This window comes from Pleurodeles waltl, chromosome 12, assembly GCF_031143425.1.
Source record: "Pleurodeles waltl isolate 20211129_DDA chromosome 12, aPleWal1.hap1.20221129, whole genome shotgun sequence".
Classification (NCBI taxonomy): domain Eukaryota; kingdom Metazoa; phylum Chordata; class Amphibia; order Caudata; family Salamandridae; genus Pleurodeles; species Pleurodeles waltl.
Genome location: NC_090451.1, coordinates 65,882,462 through 65,901,824, shown reverse-complemented (window position 1 = coordinate 65,901,824; position 19,363 = coordinate 65,882,462). Strand labels below are relative to the sequence as shown.

The following is a 19,363-nucleotide window of genomic DNA, read 5'->3' as shown; positions in this document are numbered from 1 at the left end:
AGCAGCATGCCCAAAACAAGAAAGAGGAAGAAACCACATACAGCCATGCTTCATGAAGCGGCAAGGCAAAAGAAAAAAATAGTTTGTCACACTAAGCTATATGGACGATCATGCAATCATCCATGAAACAGGGTTGTCACAAAGCAGTCTAAAGGCGGGACAAACGTGAAGCATTTTCCTATGAAATCAAGGAAATTTTTAAAGGCAGGCCAAGGAATGATTGAAAACGATGGCCATGAAATGGGCATGGTTAAAACCCACAGATGTAAATTACAAAATGTTGAGAGACAGTGCTTGCGCACTGTCTAGGCTCGCCCTAACAGGCATACAAGGATGGGGCAATTGTCATACTAAAGGTGGAGGCTACAGAGAAGTGTCTTGGTCTCCTGGGAAACATTCAAAACTATAAGAAATTAGAGAATGGTCGACAGAAGAACTGAAAACTAAGATTAGTTTGAAGGAAGAGACTAAAACTAACAGGTGGATCACCAAAACAGAAGCAGATTTCCTTGTCACAAAATTACCCATTATGCAAGTTTTTAAATCCTGCCAAAAACATATAAAAAACGGACTCCCACACAACGAAGACCTATTGTGCCGGGGACCATTTCCATCAAGGAACAGTTGTTAAAATTCAGCAGTCATAAGGATTTGGTGAGACTACAAAAGACAATCCATTATAATTCTGAAATCAACTTACTTGTGGGTCTAGATGTGAAAATCAGTCTGCTTCAGGATGAGACTTTGAGGGCAAAGGAAGACCTCCTATACTCAACATCCTGAATGCACATTACACCAAGAAATTTCAAACAGGACTGCATGCATCTAGCACTCACTAGAAACTTTTTTGGGTTTGCATGTACTGTGTACCAACAGGTATGGGGAGCACTTTTGCCCCCAGAGTTGCCAATTTTTATGTCCATCATTTTGACACAACTATAATAATGATGGGCACCAACCTGTTTAGAAATAACATTGAACTCTGGAAGAAGTACGTTGATGACATTCTGATCGTTTGGAGGTGAGATTTAGAGACAGCTAGATCCTTTAGAGAATGACTGAACAAACTAAACAAGTATCTAAAATTCACTTTCTGGAATGAGAAGGAAACCATAGTATTCCTGGATGTGAAAATCGTTGATAATAGCGGCATTCTGTGTACACGCATTTAAAGAAGACACATAAGGCTTGATGTTGAGCTTCGATAGTCACCACCCTCAACCTCTCTGTGAGAACCTCCCATACGGCCAATTGCTCATGCTATGCCAGAAATGTAGCAGATTAGAAGACTTTTAACAAACAAACAGATCTCCTTAGTAACAAATTAAGGCAATGTGGCTATCCACAATCCATAATATAAAAAACATGAAGATGAGCCAAGAACAATAACAGGGAAGGTCCTATTAAGCATGACCTGAAGAAAGAAGAAACACAAAAGTTGGTGTCCATAACACTTACTCATGTGTCTCTATTTTGGTGAAAAAGGTGATTAACAGAAACTGGACAATAGTAGTAACAGACGAACTGAAGTTGGAGAATCACCTATTTGCACACAGGAGAGTCAGAAATCTGAGAGATACTTTGGTTCATTTAAGGATCTACAAAAAGATCAAGAAAGAAAACCAGATAACCCTTTGGGGTCTACCAACGGTGATGAGTCACCGCCAATGTGGGGGTTGCACCATCTCATTAAATTTACCAAGAAATTAGACTTGGGTCTCTCAACAGAGAATGGTCCCAGTACAAACATACAAATTGCAACTCTGTAAATGCTGTGTCTCTTGTCGCCTGCCTGTGAGGATTTAGATATGTAGGGATGACCAGTAGGAAAGTGAAACTGTGGATCGGTGAACATCAAAATAACCCAAGACATAGATGTTCTACCACCAAAATGGCCAATCCCTTCATCAGAGCTAGCCACTAAGAAAATAACTTTCAATGAACCATTTTTAAAATTTGGTTTTATTACATTTATATTTAAATGCATACAATAATCATGTAACCTAGTAAGGAGCACTTAAATAACATATGCATCCGATATATATTAACTTTCAATGAGAAAGGAGGAATGAGGCAAAACCTTGCAATAAAAGTTTGATCTAATAGGGGTGAATAATAACTTTCAGTGGACCATACTGAACAGGTATAACAACAATTTCCAACCAGAGACTTATCAAAGATCCTCTTGGAGAAAGAGCAAAGATAGGTATAAAAACTAAACACCCATATCATGGGACTGAATGATGACATTCAGTGGCTAAGCCGGTGCTCATGAAAATATTTCCTTTCTAATCATGCACATGTACAACTTGCAGCCACTTCCCTTTGAGTTTTTTTCATTTACATAAGTCTTCCAATACAACATCATGGCAAGACCTGATTTTTGAGGTGTGATCAATCATTGCATACTTTTCAGATTAGTGAGTACATCTACAGACTACTTATACCAGGACATGATGGATTCCAGAAGGGCACACATTTCTATGGGGGATCTGCACCTCTTAACTTGCCTAGTAAGGTATGAACATATCGGACACTTTTTTGAGTTAGTGTAGAAACACTCATGACGCTTTTTTGTCTTGGGCCATTTAGAGCACATAAGGGTGACCAGGATAAGCGCAAGCGATATGGTATTGTGCATGTAACCAGTTATATCATCATGCATGGGTCCTCACCTTTCCCTATGTGCATAGACGCAACCGCTTGGTTTTCAAAATGCACACAAGTAGGGAAGCCGGGGTCTCCGTTCTCCAATATTAAGCAGTTATGGGACCATATTTAGTGGAAAGTTGGGCGATTCCTTTGGAAGCTCGAGTACAGGTGTGATTGAATTCTTGCACTATTCTCTGAATGAAAAAAAATATTTCCTGGACTGTTTACATTCTCCCAACTATCTTTGAGAGTGTAATCGTTTTTTAATTAAATTTCCACAGTGTTTGACACAAGGGTCGATAACCCATGGGGTGATAATAGCCCTGTATACAAGTAGGTACCACACCAGATGGCATAAAGCTCTGCTCGATTCCAGCAAATGATATTGACGACTTTGGTGATACATCACAATGGGAGAGAACTTGTATGTTCACACAAAGTTTGTACAACAGCATGCCAGTGTTGCTACACGGTATTACGTTGCTAGTAGCAGGAGCACAGAGGTCTCTCTCCCAACAAACACTACAAACTTCATTACGCATGGTTGCAATTTTGAGGTTTACACAAGAATATGAGTGTGCAGTGTATCACAACCATGGAGCTTGAAAAAAGTAACAACTGTGCTATTACATCATGTTTTATTGTATGTATGTATTACCTATTTCCATTGGTAAGACGACTTGGTAAATCGCCAAGTTGTAACCATGAGACTCACCAATTAGCAGTGGTGATATAATTCACACTTGTATGTGTGGATGGCATGTGAGGAATTAAAGCCTCATTCTAAGGCACGATACACTTCTAGACGACAAGTTGGGCGTCAGTGTGGTCCTGAGAAAAGACGGAAGACCTAAAGGGCTGAGCTTAACAGGCTGAACCATACTGACTTATGGATGTTGGAGTCACTAATCACTTCCAGTACATCCAGCTCTGATTTTACCCTTGCCAGGGTTACCTCAACAGTAAAGGTTCATCAGGTTATCTTAAGCTATTTTAACTCCTCCTGATCCAAAAGAGGACACTGACTACCAACAAGTGCTCCCTCCAAAAGTGGGGTTGAGCCCGCCCGGCTAGGGCTAGCAAGCCAGACGAAAGCTCGACGAAGAAGCATTCCACACAACTGTATGGGTGAGAGTCCTTTCACACAATTCGGGTTTGACCTGGTTACCGTCCGGGTTTACGCCCAAAGTTACTTGGATCCAAATACATCCTCATGGTGGTTTTCAGAGCAAAAATGTAGGTTTCTTCAGCTGGCACTTTATGCTCAAGGCAGCCCTAGTTACTAAAACGCTGAACAATTAACACATACAGAAACACAAAAGGCAAGCAACTGAATCGATCCTGTAAAAGGAGGAGGTGGTAAGATCTGTTTCCAAAAGGCATGAAAATAAAACATTTCCAGGACACTGAACATATAGCCTTAATATTACCTTTGGACAAAAGAGAAACTCCACAATAGCACCACAACAATGCCATTGTTCACCCACCGGCAAGACAAAAATGTTGAGCACACAGGTGAAGCAAATTCTGACAGCATAGTGGCAGTCATGTATGCTTACAGAGACCAACAAGCATTTGCAATGCAACAGGTCTTGCATATACTTGAGCTGGAGCTATTGGCATTATAAATACATAACTGGACATTTGGCCTCATTAATTGATCAACTCTGCCACATATTTTGGTCCTTTCTGACACATAATTCCAGTTGCCCTGCATATAACTAAAGGGCCAGTAGGCCTACTGGAATATTTTTTAAACAAGGCCCTTAAAACACAAACTACACCCAGGTGCAAAACATATTTATTTGGCAGTTGATACATGCGACATTGCCCGCGGGACAATTAATAAATAAATAAATAATTGTACTCCAAGAATGCGTGCTTACTGGATCACTGTCCCTCTACTGCAGTCTGGGGAGTCGAACAAAACTCCCATGTTTTTTCACACGCTTGAGGAGAGCGACCTCACATAATATTAATGATCCTCAGTCAGTCTTCAACTAAATACTAGTTATAAAATATTGACCATTGTACACCACAATCAACTCGAAGCTCTCCTCGAGGTTAGTTTGATAAATACACGCACACACAGCTCAAGTTTCACACACTCAAACGTGTATAGTTCATCTAGTCAGGTTTCTGCTTTGTATTTCCAGCTTGTATCACGTTATAAAAATAAAAGTCCCAGAATGCAAAGCAGAAACAAACTCAATGAGCAAATCACGCATCAAACTAGGGAGCTGGACAACTCTACGAACACTACTCCAAGGTCTGGTTTCCAGCTTGTATCACAATATAAAAATAAAACTACAAATCCCAGGATGAATATGTGTGCAGCAAAGAACGTTTACAAAACAGATCAGAGTACATATAATGTAAAAATGTCAAAATAACTCTGGCGAATAATGTTCTTTCTGTAGCGAGAACGTACTTTTGTCTAATGGAAGCTTAGACTCATTATAAGGTAGCACAAAGGGTTAATGTTTTTTTTTCCTGGAGAGAGAACATACTTTTGTCTAGAGGAAGCTTGGATTCATTATAAGGTAGCACACAGGATTAATGTGCCTACTGCAAAGGACGTGTGCTAGGCAAATCACAAAGTGCATATAATGTAAAAATGTCAAAATAACTCTGATGATTTATTTTCTCTCTGGAGAAGGGACCTACTTTTGTCTAGTGGAAGCCTGAGGTAGCGCAGAGGGTTAATGTGCCTACTGCAAAGAATGTGTACTAGGCAAATCACAAAGTGCATGTAATGTAAAAATGTCCAAATAACTCTGGCTTATTATGATTTATGTTCTTTCTGGATAGAGAACGTACTTTTGGTAGCATACAGGGTTAATGTGCCTGCTGCAAAGAACGTCTACTAAGCAGATCAGAGTGCATATAATCTCAAAACGATCCACCGACTGAGTTTGTGCTGTGAGCGCTGTGGCAGCCACGGAGCGCAGACAAAAGAAAAAAGCAGATCACCCACGCTGAAGTTTATTGGCAACCATGCAATTATCCCTGTACCAGGGTCGGTGTCCAAGGCGTTAACCAAACCACCCCAAGGCAGCACAAACGTCAAGCATTTACCAATGACATTAAGTGATTTTTGAAAGGCAAGTCATGAACGAATTAAAGTTATACGTGTGAGGTGGGTCTGGTTAAAGCTCACAATACTTACAACAGGTCAAAGCGCTTGCACGTACGATCTAAAAATGCCCATCCCATTTAGGGCGCCAACAGGAAAAGAAGAAATACAGAGCTTTATTCTCACTCAAGTCACACAGTAAAATGATGTGACAACTGGGTCCGTGCTAAAGAACTTCAAACGGTGCAAATTGAACACAACTTCGCTATGAATCTTCCCTTTAAAATTGTTTTGTGATTAGATGACTTCTGTAAATTGACAAAACTAGAAATCTGCCAGGCAATGGGTAACTGGGAATGTTGAGCTTTGGCATGGATTCTAAGTCTGTGGGCCAATTGATTACATCCCTTGGACTCACTTTGATCCTGGGTGGAGAGTGCCTTACAGCTGCAGTTCTTTGAATGACTTTGGATACCCTGATCTTGTATTACTGTATTTCACCCTACTGGAAGCCACAAATACTCAGCTTAAAGACCACCAAGTTTCCAGCATTACTGCGGAAATACAACTCTTTCAATGTGCCACATTTGTGCAGCAGTTATTATTCCATCACTGGAACCAACACAATTCAGCTGCAGGACTCAGCACACCTAGTATTCAGCGACTGAAGTGGGTGGGAACGATGCTCCAAAACTGTTTTCCTACTTTTCCTTTAAAAGCAACTGTACTTGACGGTTAATGTCAACCCCCAAATGCTACCTGCTTAAAAGAGAAGAGATGAGGCCTCATGTAATGCAAAGCCAATGAAGAGGAAGGCAGCTAAAGAAACACACCTTCCCTGCATGATGCTTGCAACCTGGAAGGAATGTAAATGTGCACAACTGGTTGATCAGCAAATATAAAAGCTACCTGGGAGCTAGTAGAAGCCTGCTTTAATGGAGTTATTTTAGGCTTCCTGGTGACAACGAAGTATTGTTTTTGAGAGGTAATACAATGTTAGAATATTGACTTACATATTCACAGTGCTTTCAGTCACAGACTGGGACCTTATAGTACTGTAGCCTAAATTGTCACTGTCCCACCCCCCTGCCAATCAGCATTCAGTTCTGTGACTATCTGGTTACACACACACACACACATCTGCAGTGATTGTATTAACCAATCGAGCTCCGATAAATTTAAAGAGTTCATTTCCCACCATTAACTTGCATTTTTTTTTCAGTTAAGGCCTGTGCGTGCTTTAGGGTGTGTTATATTTTATATGTATTTACCTGAATGTGAAAGACCAACAAAATGGTTGCAGATTATGGACCTTATTTAGAGTTTGGCGGATGGGGTTACACAGTCACAAATGTGACCGAGATCCCGTCTGCCCTATTACGATCCCATTATATCTTAAGGGAACCATGATACAGCGAACACGATAATTGTCACGTTTGTGATGGGTAACCTGGCCGGCAAACTCTAAATCAGGCCCCATGTTCTTTTTAGCCACATCTCTGGCCCTGCCCCCCAAACCCACTGACTCGCCCCATTGCACTCAAAAACTCTGTTCCCGTACTTTTTTATTTTTTTTAATACACTTCAACCACTGCCTGTATTAGATTTGGAATCAAACCGAGCATGATTCAGACTCTCGCTGTTTTCCTTTACCCCCACAGGCCTTTAAGTCACCTGTATAAAATAAGGTGGGATAAAAAGTAAACAGGCACACAGCTCAATGCAGTGAAGATGTGCATCCTGTGATATCAGTGCTGGTGCACACACACGCTTCTCTGTCAATGTACTGGAATCTTGGGCCAGATGTACAAGGCACTTTGCTGTCGCAAACCCTGCGATTCCCATAATCATTGGTTTTGTAGCTACAAAAATGTTTCCATTTACTAAACCCATTTAGTGAGTCTGAAAATCCTTTCTGACACGCAAAATAGGTTTTATGATCCATTCTAAATCTCAATTACAGGTGTAAGGGAATTGAAAAGGGTGATCTCTACCAATAGGAAGTTCCAATGTATGTATCAGTGGCTTGTGACTGCAGTGAGTTACTGACAACTCAAGGGAGGAGGTAACTGCTTCACCAAGTGAAGGGTGTTCTGCTGGAAAAATTAAAATTAATAAAAATGATCAACAGGCCACAAAACGCTGGTGTGAAATTTGTGATCTGTCTCTCAGTACATTAGGCTTTTTGTCTTGTAGAACTCAATCACAGAAAATCCGCTTTGGTGACAAGTCCTAATTTTCATCAGACACTCATCCTAGAATTTCATTCCTGGGACAACATACACATCTGCCACCTGCAGTGCTTAATTTGTAAATAAAAACGTGCCCGTGCCCAAAGCTCTGCTCTGAAACGTGTGGTGCTGCAAATAAATGTGTGAGCACAGAATACTGAGCCAGCTAAATCCTGAAGCCATCTCGGGCCTCTTTAATACATTTACAGCCTCTCCCTACCCCTTCAGGTCACTATTGCAGCTTTCTGCTTTCTGCTTTCTCCCTTTGTGACGCTTTTAGGTTTCTCTCTTCCTCCGTCTTTCCCATATGTGTCTTGCAGTAAATGCTTGACGCAGAAAAATAAGTGCTGCCCCTCAAAAATAAGTGCCTGTGACTGGCAACGGAAACCACCAGCTCAAATTAAGCACTGGCCACCTGAGTCCATCACACTTAAGCAGCCACTGCTAATTTCCCATTCATAGGTCTTTTAAAACCCACTAACTATTGTTGAAGCACCAAGCCACAGCAAATCTACAACTGTAAACTACAAAGCCTGGCCAAGCCATAGCACCCAGTACCATTAATATTCCATGCAAAGCTACGTCTGTGACGTAGCCAGCCCTGCCTATGTGCCTCAACCATTACCTGCAGCACCCCATGCAATTCTACCTGGGTGACCTTCTCTGGGTGAGCACTCACCACCCTCATCACTCGCAGCATTTCTTGCTATTTCAAACAGGTGATCCACACAGCTAGATTGCTCTACCTCGCTTCAAAATAGTGCAACCCCGGTGCTTCCACAAGTGCAGCTTCTCCACTGTCACCTCAGAAATGCACCTTAGACCTGTCCTGTAGCACAGACTGCCACCTACGAACTGTGAACCACACACAGCCCTAATGATGCTCCCGAATAGGTTAGAACTGAGCCAACTGGTCCACTTGGCAGGCTCTGTGTTACTTCTGTGATACAACATACCTTTCTGCATTTTATCTTGGATATCAAGTAATATATTGTGATGCTCAAAACTGGGTACTGTGAGTAGATGAGACAGCGATGGATATCTCTATGCCACATACTTGGGGCGCTGCATCCGTACGAAGAAACTTGTTCATATGGCTGCAGGGTTGGGTAATGTTCTCATCCTTGAATCAACCACAATATTTGTGTTATTTTGTCTATCACAAATGATTCCAAAAACACAATGGCTACAGCGTCTGTTTCGATCATTTAAGGCCAGGCGAGTAACTGATGTGGTCAGTTTACGTTACTCCGCTGATCCCGGTTACAGTACTTTTTTAGCTGCTAAAAATATGAGCTCTGCTTTGGCAATTCACTCGACGATAGTAGCAATCTAGCCACATTAAGCCTGTTTACTCTATATATACCTTTATTATCCGACTATTACAAATACAATGCATTTCATTAACTTGAATAGCACTATATAATTATTGGAAATGATGTCATGCAACATGCGGAATTTGGTACTTGACCGTTCATACATATTAGCCATTCGCTTGCTGTATTCAGGCTGCACTTTATTAAATAACTACATTCGATTGGCATCTTTACTTGGCACTTTCTGTTTACTTGGAACCTCCTTATGCTGAATTATGACGTCTTGGGGGTGGTACCCAGAGAATATGGGGAAGGCAGGGCCGCACAATGTATCTGAGATGGATAGGATGCTAAGCCCAGACATGCCCAAACCCCTGTCACATGGTAATCACGACACAACAACAAAGAACAGCCTTTATGCTAGTAGACTTCTTCAGAAATGTTTTTACTTTAAATATGTAATCCATTTCGCCTTTCAGAAAACAGATTTCAGACATTCTAGGCTCTTAAAAATGAGCGTATAAAACATGAACTTGGGAGAGTGTGAGTTAGACTCAGCTGATATAAGTGGCACTGAGCCATGTCCAGACCACGCCAGAACTACTTATGGTATGAAACTAGCCCTTTCCACGCACATCCTGGGGCTCTCTGAACTTCCACTAATGTAAAGAAAGACAAACTGAATTCAACCGACCCGGGATGTCGAGTGCAAGTCCAGAAGGCTAGATCCAGGCTAGATTTGCAGCATAACCGGAAACCATACCCATGGTATTATGCATTAGTTCATCCTTTATTGACATCTAGAAAATATAGCTTTAGTGCAAACCTTCTGGACTTACATTCGACACACCCAGTCCTATTCCCACACAGTTCTTCACTTGGCAAAACTTTATGAAAGAAATCTAGAATTTCCATTAACGTTCCTAAAGGAACAAACCTCAAATTTAGAAATGTGAACAGTCTAACCACAGGGCAACCTGCTCATTCTTAGCCATTCGTCTTGACTAGCCCTCAGTAGAGTGAAACTTCTGGTAACCTCTACTTTGACACCGACAGAGAAGATAGGAAACTGGAACCACAATGCAAGTAGGAAAATTGGTCTGATGTTGCACTTGTGAGCACATCAAGGCCTAAAGCATTCATACCAGAAGTAAACTGTGGAAGTAAGTAGACCACCTCATCTTTATGAGTTACTTTCCATGGCAGTTGCATGAGTTTTTGAACCCCCAAACAGGGACAGCTCCAAGACAGCTTACGAGATCCTCAGCACGGTATGTGACCAGGCTGTGCCCACCTGAAAAGGCCTTGTCTGCTGGCAGCCCTGGCTGAAATCCTCCCTCCTAAGACCTAACGGCTAGAAGAAAAAAAATATTACCCCTTTTACATGAAAGCCTTCATCACTGTGGCAGCTGACGAAATGCCGGTTAAACTATCGCCGGGGTGGAGCGCCAGAAATGTATTTATTTAGTCCCCCAGTGATAAGATTAAAACTTATGTGGGGAATAATTCAACCGCCAGTGGATGTGAATATGTTCATGCCAATGTACACCCTTGTGGTTCCCACTTGGCATGAAGATGGCAGCCAGGCAACAGTTTTAGATGACACACAATTCCCCTCTGCCTTTCCACTCTTACACCCTTGAGAGTTAGGAGAGGCATTGGCCTCAATAGCCCCCACTTTATAAAAAAAGAATCCCCAGGAAGCTCCCCAGTCATTTTGGTGGGAGCATAGCTTGCACCTAGATCAGATTGACCGGTGCAAGAAGGAGCCAGAGGATGGAGTATGCCACCTAACAGGTGAGTGACAGCCTTCGTCCTGAAACAAGTGAGGTTCTTGTACCCGCACCTTCCTCTTCTTTCATTAAGAAGTTCGTTTTTGTGCAGATTTACCAGTAAGACACCATGTATGTGCAGGAACCTTTGTACCACATTCACATTAGACAGCCAGACTGGAGAGTCACACAATCTGTAGCAGGAGAGATGAGCTACCAACTCTGGGTCATTCCTGTGGACAATACTCAAGCCACTACTGCAGATGTACCAGCCAGACCACTGTACAAAAGATTGTACAGAAGTTTTGGTCTGGTCCTGGTCCGTCAGTCTTAGGTGCTGATGTAAGAGATGAGGGTTTAAAGACTATTCTGATGTTCTACTGCAGCAAAAAGTGGTCGTGGGCAAAGTCCTAGTCTCGATGCGGTCTGTTCTGAGGTCTGACTTCATCTCTTATCTTTTAGATCTTTTGTACATCCTTTACTCCAAAGGCTTTGAAAACGCCCCAGGCCTACACACCATGAAGGTTGAAATACTTGCCGGTTGTGATCCTTTGAACAACAAAACAAACAATAAAAAAATTAAAAATTAAATAAACCATTTAGTCTATGATCACATTGTTATTTATCTCTGCTGTAAAGGTGTTATGTTCCTACTTAATTTAACTGGGTACCATTCCTAAAAGAATATGTTTGCGGTGCAAACGTTCCTGATATTACACTTTACCCATTAAACTTAATTAAGGGACACGGTGTGCTTTGGGTCTCATCACCATAGCCCTGCAGTGACGACAAACAAAAATGCAAAATGATGGAGCACCCACAGTTGACTTGAATGATTGACAAATTCATGTGGGGGCGCATGGCTAGCTATAAAAAGAAATTGGCAACGCAGCATGGCTAAAAAAATTCCAAGAGGTCAAAGAGCTTTCGCCACAATGCAAGAGAGGTGAGGGGATCAGTTAGCAGAGCGCTCTACAGAAAGAAATCCTCCTTCACTACCTCCTAAAATGGCATTTAGTGGTTACACATCCCCTACACAAGCAGTGCATGTGGGAGGAGAGCACACTAGGCATTCAGTCACCCTTAGACCTCTGAAAGTGAGATTAGGTTCAGTGGGGAAGTACTTGAAGCGAGCACTGATGCTGGCTACCTGCACTAAAGCCAAATTTGAGGATCAAGACAACCCACTTTTAAATCCTCTATATAGACTTGGCTTTGTTTGTCAACATCAATTTTGCACCATAACACACAAACACTAGATGTGTGATCCAAGCGAAGGGGAGGAAGCAGACCGTGCCATTTAAGTTGGCAGATGGCCCAGCCCATTCACTGCCCTCTACCATGGTGTAATTACTCATCTATAAATTACAATATTCATTCATACGCATCTTAGCAGAAGAATTAGCAGAAGACAAAGAGAAACTGCTGTCCTCCACCAGGAAAGGGCAAAGCTATAAACTGAGAACCCAATGGAGTAGTAACAAACAGGAAGGACTTCAAAATTCTCCTAAACTTCCAGTGGTCTTCTTCCATAAAGCGGAAGTCAAGGGAGAAAGTATTCCATTGTTTGGGAACAAGCACTCAAAAAGCTCTACCTCTACATTGTTCCCGCTTGAAAAAAGCAGCTTTTCAAGCAAACACACACTAGCTGAGCTGCTTCCTAGGAAGAACATGATCAACAGGTTGCTGAAGAACACCGGCCCAATCCTGTAAAGGGTCTGGTACACAACACATAGGATTTAAACGTGTATCCGTTGCGTTACCAGAAACGCAACATTCCCAATATCCGGGCACAAGAGGGTGCAGACTCAGTGGTCACAGCTTGTATCCCTGGCGGGACCAAAGCCAAAGCATATACGACAGTTAAAAAACAGGCAAGTGAGTAAGCCAAAGTTCAAAGGTTGATTCTGTTGCACGATTACTTAAAATCATAGCAAACACTACATAAGGTAAAGGCACAAAATACTATAAAAACACCATACAATGGATAAATCCTGAACCTGTAAGCCAGCTTCTACCACAAAATAGTAGAAAACACACCTGGAAGTTAAAAGTAGCAACAAAACAACCATTCCTTCCAGCAACCATCGAAGGCCATATGCAACTTAAATGGCACCGAACAAACCAAACATTACAGAAAATAAAAGCACAAAATCGAAGAAAAAGCACCATGGCCATAAAAAAAATACCAATTGCTATGGGCTGTTGTCTTCAAGAAGGAGGAGAGCATAACCTAAAGGTTAAAATTGGCGGGAAAAGCACAGATTCTTTCTAGCAGCAATCTGTAGGTGGCTTACAGCTTGAATATCACCCATACAAACAAGGAATAAGAAAAGGTGCAAGGGCCTTCCATTCAATAAGGATGGCAGTGGACCCTCCACCTTCACTTTCCAAAAGCAGAATGTAAAAAATTCAGATATCACTGAATCTCAGGGTCGCACATGCCATCTGGGGAAGGAGATACCAAATAGAGCAGACATACTGATGCTTAGAGGTATGGACTGTAAACTATGAGCTCTAAGTTCAAGGTATTATCATTTTAAGCATTGCTGAATCAATTGCAAGAACTTTACAAATCTTGTGGTTAGTTGGCACGAATCTCCTTTCGAGAAGCAAATAATGTCTGAGGACAAATAATGGCACAGGCATAGGATATGTGAAAGTGCTTCTAGTCAGAAACCACAGCCTCTACATGCCACGTCCTGGATGCTGATCAGAACCATACTTGTAAGCCTTAAGTCGAATTAGGTCAAAGCACAAGCGCAACAGTTGAAGCTTGACATTCAGATTAACTGGAAGGGATAAATACGCTAGAAGTGTCACTGCTTGATATAGAGGAGTTTTTAAATCAGCAATGTTTTTTGTGTGGGTCAATTTAAATCGCCTTGCGCTGATAATCACCTTGTTTGTGTCATCAATAGCTTTGAACGGCTTTTCAGTTGTAATGGGGCCTGCATGAGCTCTCTAGCACCAACTATATCCAAGGCTGGATGGTAGAGAGTGTACATATCTGATTATGGATTTTGCACTATGTCCTACAAGAGTCTTTTTAGCAATCCCTGCTTTGCCATGGTAAGCTTGGAGAACAACAAGAGAAAGCTGGCATTTAAATTATACTTTTGACTGGCCAGATTAAATTCCAGGCGAATCTGACCTGTACTGTACAGGCCAGAAGCTTGAGGAGATACCTATAACATTGACATTGGGCCCGATAAAGCCAGCTTGATATACGATTTAAATATTCAAGTGCTCCATATGCAAGTGTGGGCATAATTTTACATTTGATGACTTTACACACTGCTGTCAAATTCAGGCCTGAGACATTAATGAAAAGGCCCTGGAAGGTAAAGGTAAGAACATTAGCTGAAGTAGCCAAGGCCTCAACATGAGTTGGAAGTACTCGCTCATTTAGAAATACACCCAAGTACTTGATATTGGACACTCTTTCGACCTTCTGGCTATCTACGAGCCATGCTCCTCTTTTAATATTCTTTTTGACAAAAATTAAGATCTTAGTTGTCGTTACGTTGATGGCGAGTCTGTTGGTCTTGCAATACTTGGCCAGGCTTGTCAGAGCTCTTTGAAGCCCATTATAGTTTGCTCCAACAGTATAGAATTGTCAGTATATTGTAGCAGGTGCCCTCTTCCCTAGTAGGGACCAACACCAGTTTTTCGGCATTAGATGGTTTAATAAACGTGCGTTAAACAGTGGTGTCATGTAAGTGGACCATTTGTCAATTGCTACTTTAAAAATGCGTGCCAGAAGGCCTCTGTGGCCTGGTGCACCTGCTGATCGGATTGTCGCTCAGAAACTTCGGACCATCTTGCCAGAAATTGGATTCAGAGAACCGCTACAGGGCTTAGCATGTCATCAGAGTACAGCGACTGAAGGGCCACAAGCTTGATCAACATACGAAGAGGATCTATATGCAGTTCAACCTGCTACGGATATGTTAAACAGCTCCTCTAGTTTTTGTTTACCTGACACCTTATGAAGCATGCGCCAGAATTTTTCGGTCTCTTTATTCCATAGCCCAGAAGACCGCTTGCCATTATCACGCCTTCTTTTCTCCTATAGACATCACTAATCCTTGCACACTAGTTTAATCTCATCTCTGTACGATTTTCATTGGATCCTTAAATCCCCTTATACTTCTATTACACCATCTTTTAAGCAAAGTCAATTTGTGGCTATTAAATCGGTACCAAAAAGCTACTACGGGTCTGCAAACACCTGACAGAAGTGCTGTCCCTGTTTTAAGGCACTGGTCAACCCTGGGTTCCACAAGCTAACAGCATCACCCTCAACATAGCTGCCAAGTTCCCCAGGTCCATGCTTAATGTGCTGCTCCAGTTCAGGTCTTTTCTTTGAAATGTGGGATTTGTAGTCTTGTTTTGTAATGCAATAAACAAGACTACAAGTCCGACACATTAAAGTCTGTATTAGAGCAGCATATCACACATGGACCTGGGAAACTTGGAATGGGCTGCCTCAATGCCATGGAAGCCAAAGTAGACACTTGAGATTTTGTAAGGAGAATGAGCTGCACTATAAGCAGTTAAGTCCAGACAAATTGTAGGAAATCTTACTTTTGTTTACGACGAGAAAAGTGTTTTTTAATTAAAGGCATTCTAGAGTGATATAATAAGCAGATGTAGGCATGAGTTTTCAGCTAAAGGGGAGCTATACAGATTTAAGAAAGCAGTTTACTGTGGACACACAGGACTGTTGTTTCATGTTTCATTAGATTTAATGTATCTTTAATTGCACTTCCCTAGCGTCACTTGAGTAGGCCTGGGGAAAGCTGAGCCCTGTCCCTTTAAGACAAACCCTTCTCAACAACCAGGAAGTCCTAGGCCCGCGGGACCCGTGTAAGTCACTCCACTGACTCCCCCAGACTAAGTCCACCTCACCCCGCTCGGGGATTGGTCCTCGTGTCCCGCCGGCCTCAGGTATCGGCAGCCCTCACGGGGCGGCGCTACTGTCACTCAGCGAACCTCCCTCGCCCCACGACCCGGCCACAGTGCTCTATGGGGGATGTGGTCCAATCAACCATTCCACCTGCTGGCGGCCGGCAACGGCACGACTACAAGCCCCAGAGGGCCTTCCGGCCAGACCCTTCCCTCTTCCCTGGCAGCACCCTCCGCGCGCCCCCACCCCATAGGCCAACGTATGTACGCAGCAGAGAATAAGACGTTGTGGGTGTCAAGGCCGTTGCCTAGACCCTGCCGCCCCCCTCCCAGGCAGGTGTGGCTCAACCAGAAACTCAGCAGAGCTCGGTCGTCATGGGAGGCTTCAGCCTGCTGACATGTGTTGGGGGTAAATTTTCCACCTGGCCTATGCCCCGCCCACGGGGGTTAAGTATGGGGGGAACTGGCAACTTGGTGACATGCGGCCGCCTCTGCCCGCAGCACAGTGAAGCGCAGGGTTCAAGCGCTGCCCTTCAATGTCAACACATAAGGATGTTTCCACAACACCTCCCAAGTGCAGGCAGTTGCAGCAGGCACCAAACCCACCAGAGGCGGAGTGCCCCCGGCCCGAGGGATGAGGATTCCCTGCCCCCCTCGCCCCTCCCCACGGTGGATTACATTTCCCAGACAGATGATTAACTTCCTAGAGCCTTTGCTACAAATCACTTAAAATGTAACCCTAATAAACACCTCCCCGACGCCTGAGAGCCACCCTGCTGTCAGTGAAGTTGGGGGGAGGGAAAGGGGTGAGCAGGATATAAAAAATAAATAAAAAAACATAAATAAATAAAAAGAAAAGTATGGTGTGCTGCTAGGCACCCAGTTGCAAGGTGGTAAATGCACACCCCGCCCCCAGGGATATGGGGCACCCTAAAAGAGGACAGGGACATGCAGGGAAGGAGGCTAAGAGGGTCCCCGGAAGCTTACCTGCTGGTCCTGGCGGGAGGTGGGGCAGAGGCGCCTGGAAGTCAGTGCCTGCCCGGCCAGCGCCTGCTCTTACTGTAACTGTACATCCAAAAAGCACCCGTATGATGCTCAGCTTCCCTTCCTGGTTTCTCTAAGGGCACAGGGGTCCTCCTCCCTTCTCTTAAAGGTGCAGCCTCCCACCCCTGGCTCTGGCCAGGCCGAGGAGGGTGGGGGGTGGAGGAAGAGGAGGGTGAGAGGGAGAGATGGCTTGGCAGAGCTAGAGCCAGAACAGGCTCTGCAAGTCCCCGGGCTCTAGCACCCTGCCACGTCTGCCCTGCCCGGGCTTGGAGGGTGGGTGGGTGGGGAGAGGGCCCTCCAGGAGATACAATGCCTGGCTGAGGCTAGGGAGAACCCTCTGTCCCTTCCGCCCACCCCCTCCCCTCAATCCTGTGACCTGAAATTAATAACATGCTTTCTGCCTTCCTCCTCCACTCAGCCACCCCCTCCCCTTCTCGCCCTCCCTCCTCTGCCATGGCTAGGTGCCATCTTATCTAGCCCACAGCAAGGGGCAGAGCCCTCCCGAGCCTGCATCAAGCCCTCCCCTGTGCCAGCAGCTTGTTTGTGCTCAGCTGCCTGCTTAAGAACATTGCCCCTCTCCACCCTTTTTCTACCTCCCATGCATTCCTTCTCATGCCTCCCCACCCAGAAAGTACCCGGTCCCAAGTATGACATCTTAGTATTCGCCTTGTTTTCAAAACAGCAGAAGGCGGGAGCACGGTTTCCAGTACTGGACCACCCTGGGCTGGGTTTTGGAATCCACGAACAGTGCATTATGGTCCTTGGAGTCCTGGCTTTCTCTTCTGTCACTGACCTTCGTGCTTGTACCATAAACGGACAGCTGAGTTTTGCAAAATCGGTTTCAGCGAGATAATAGCTGTCATTTTTTCTGTATGATGTATTCATCTAATAATGCAGCTGTCAATACACGGAGATTGGAAGTAATGTTGTCAACCCATGAGTATTTAATCCTCATCCGGTCTGCTGTAGAGAAAATCGGGGTTATGGCTCCAGTTTAGAGAGGGTTAGTCTGTTTTCACCAACCCACCCGGTGCGGTAGACGCAAACATCAACCCAAGTGCCAAGTGACCCAGTCCGAAGTGTGACAGCGACGTTCAGTCCTGGTTTTCAGATTTCGGTCACAGTTCATCATATGCTTTCAGAGTCTGCCTCTTAAAGGGCCAGTCTAAACATAGTTTCGATTTAGACTGAGTCTACTTCCTACACGTTCTTTCATCTTTATTATCGTTTTAACGACATGGCTTCCTAGTTTATATGCATTAATTTCTTTTAAACATCCTCCTGATTGTTAAATATTGCTTTATATCTAGTATGATAGCTCAGTGGGTTGCAGCATCCGATGAATAATTTGAGTGAATCTTGTCAGAGACAGGCTGCAATCTCGAGTCAAAACTTCATTAATTAGAAAAGGAAACTCATATTTACAGCGCCCAAAAGCTGCAAGTTTGTGCTAACAGGTATGAAATAAAATGCAAGTCATTATTATGTTCTCTAAACATATAGCAATGGGCACGTGGAAGCTTCTGGCATCCATGCCACCTTAGCATGTCACAAGTAGGCAGAGTGACATCAGTAGAGGATGGCCCATGTATCTAACTGGTCTATAACAGTAGCAAGAACCGCGAGGTCATACCTGCTGACGTCACCAGCATATAAAGTGGTGTCACGGTCACCAGTTTCAGGAACCTAAAGCAAAATAAACACACTTAACAGTAAAATCCATATGAGGCCTAACTTGCACACCAGGAAGTACCTCCGAGTGTATGACAGGTGTATGTTGATGGCCCAAAAGAGACTGCACATTGTACCAGGCTGCATGAGTAGCGAAGGGGTCCCTGCCTGGCCCCAGGTATGCCCAGATGTGTGTGGGCACAGCGGACACCATCTGCAGATCGCCTAGCTTTCAGTGTGTAAGGGAAATGGAAGCATTTCTCCAGATGCAAGCAAATCTCACAAATGCACACTGGTCCTTTCCCATGGTTGGCCCCGGGCTGCAGAGGATGATTTTGGAGGGCAAGGGGTGGGCACTACTAGCTAAAGAAAGTAACCGTTTGCCCCTAGCTGCCATACACGGTGAAACGTCGCACTCACCGAGTGGGAGCGTGCACCATCATAAATACTGCTGAAAATGACGAGTACTCGTGGGTCCGAGCTGCCAGGACCTCCCTGCCCATGCAAGGGGACGATGGGCAGCAGCAGGTATCTCACTGCTCATTTCTGGTGATTGTCGGAGACAAGTAATCGGTAATAACGTACACAATTACTCCCATATTCATTGTTAAATTAACCCCTTGTACTCAACTTATTGAAAACCATATCATACTTTCTAAAACCTAGAGAAGTTTTCTCATTTTGCCATCT

At 43.7% G+C, this 19,363-nt stretch overlaps 1 protein-coding gene across 2 annotated transcripts in view; it reads right to left on the bottom strand.

Moving 5' to 3' along the window:
* The window catches only part of ZBTB7A (zinc finger and BTB domain containing 7A), a 113,579-nt gene extending 96,243 nt beyond the window's left edge, over positions 1–17,336 (bottom strand). Inside the window, exon 1 of one of the 2 annotated variants that reach the window (XM_069216316.1) lies at positions 16,946–17,336. The gene's annotated coding sequence lies outside the window, so the exon portion shown is untranslated. The remainder of the gene's footprint in view (positions 1–16,945) is intronic. The other variant, XM_069216315.1, reaches the window with a different exon arrangement.
* Positions 17,337–19,363: the final 2,027 nt, after the last annotated feature.